Genomic DNA, 1,826 nt, shown 5'->3' on the forward strand with positions numbered 1-1,826 from the left:
TGGCGGTAAGTGAGGTACTAGTAAAAATCATATTTTCGTTACCCTATTATTTCGTTGATTGACGTTTGTTTTTTTTTTTAACCAAAAATTTTAAAATCAAAATAAATGATAGCATCAAAAATTGCCAAGATTTTTGGATATTGATGAAAATTTTATAAAATGAAGGGGCGGTTTGTCTAGTAATAATCATGTAATAATCAATTATTTGGTATCAAATCTCAAAAACGTAAAAAATGATCATACATTTTTAATTAACCCGAATCCGTTGCCATTATAAAAATCAAGTGACTCAAATTTCTCAAAAAAAAAAATGAATATGCCTCTACAGAAATATTGACTGAAGAAGTTTCATTTAAATAAATAACTTTACTAACTCCCCATTTCCGATTATCTTCAAAATTTGCACTTCACTTTCTCACTCCACGCATTGTTTCTGTTTTCCTTTTTCACGCACTATAAATCCGATACCGTATCTTCACCACTTAGCAAACTGATTGCACTTAATCCAAACAAATTCAGTTAGTCACTACTAATTCAGTTAAACGCTCGATATAGCGAACAACAATGAAATTTTTAACTCCGCCCGCTTTGAAGATTAACCAATCGTACGTTTTTGATCTCGTGCGCTGTTATAGCAACCCTCGGATCGTCCAATCAGGATGTAGCGTCGCACAATTCCGCACATTGACAATAAAGGACGAGGAAGAAGAAAAACACTCAAAGTGTGTGATTTAATTTCCAAGAGCGTGCTTTACATTCCAAGCCGAATTCATTTTCGCGAAAATTTCTTCATTTTTGTTCCGACTGGCAGTTTAGGTACGTTATATATATATATAGGGCGTGTTGAAAGAAAATATGACAAAAAAATATTTTCCTCAAAGAGAAGCGAAGAAGTTGAGCAATTTCTCATCGATTTCAAGGCTTTTCCCTATCAGTGGGACGGATATTCAGGTTACAACACCATCTTTGTACTTGGGTCCACAAACTGATAAAATTCCTCTTTGACAGATATGCTTAGGATCAAGTGTTTACGGTAGGAAAAGACAAGACGAACGAAGTGAGTGAGTTTGGTAGTCAACCTGATTGTTGCCTGCTTCTACAGGGTTTGGTCATTTAGTTTCTTTTTGATAAGTCATGTTTTTACATTATTTTCTAGTACGCTACTGTCCTATCTCTATTAATACTATAATTTACGCCTACTGAAAGCTTATTTGTGTATCGGTTCCAAGTGACTTACCCAAATAGGTCATAAATGGGCAAGTACTTGCGCGACCGCTCGCCAGCTTCCTTCGTAAGACCTGTATGTTGGTATTGGCATTGTAATATTTGAAGTTAACATCAAAGAAGGTGTCGTAAACTGCACTTTTATTAAGGAATTCTTAAAAAACAAAAGTATTTTCATCTGGGAGTCTCCTCGCTATGGAAGTCAACATGGAAAAGGAGAGTTAGTAGGATAGTAGGACATCTAATGAGACATAAAAAGGGTTAGTTAGAGATTTAGAAATCAAAAGTATTACAAACTGGTGCAGGGGCAGATGAAAAAATAGATTGGATTAATGTTCGCAAATAGTATATAGAGAGGTGGAATGCTCTAGTTTTCTGACTGAAAATAGGAAGGAGTAGAAGTGCTTTTCTAATCATATTAAACCCCCTTGTGACGATGACATGGATCATGTTGATGATATAAAATAGCTTTAAAAACACTACAAAAAATTTTACAAATGACAGTTTCAATAGTTGATTTTGGAATTAAATTATAAGGGTGGAATAAAACCGAAACGTGGCGTTATTTCGTCCTATCGGGAATGGTCCTTGATCACTGTTTT

General features: G+C 34.7%; 1 protein-coding gene across 1 annotated transcript in view; it reads right to left on the minus strand.

Moving 5' to 3' along the window:
* Window positions 1-533, minus strand: part of LOC108734476 (type-2 histone deacetylase 1-like) — a 19,120-nt gene extending 18,587 nt beyond the window's left edge. Inside the window, exon 1 of the mRNA XM_025979621.1 lies at window positions 375-533. The gene's annotated coding sequence lies outside the window, so the exon portion shown is untranslated. The remainder of the gene's footprint in view (window positions 1-374) is intronic.
* Window positions 534-1,826: the final 1,293 nt, after the last annotated feature.

Source organism: Agrilus planipennis, unplaced genomic scaffold, assembly GCF_000699045.2.
Source record: "Agrilus planipennis isolate EAB-ADULT unplaced genomic scaffold, Apla_2.0 scaffold129, whole genome shotgun sequence".
NCBI lineage: Eukaryota > Metazoa > Arthropoda > Insecta > Coleoptera > Buprestidae > Agrilus > Agrilus planipennis.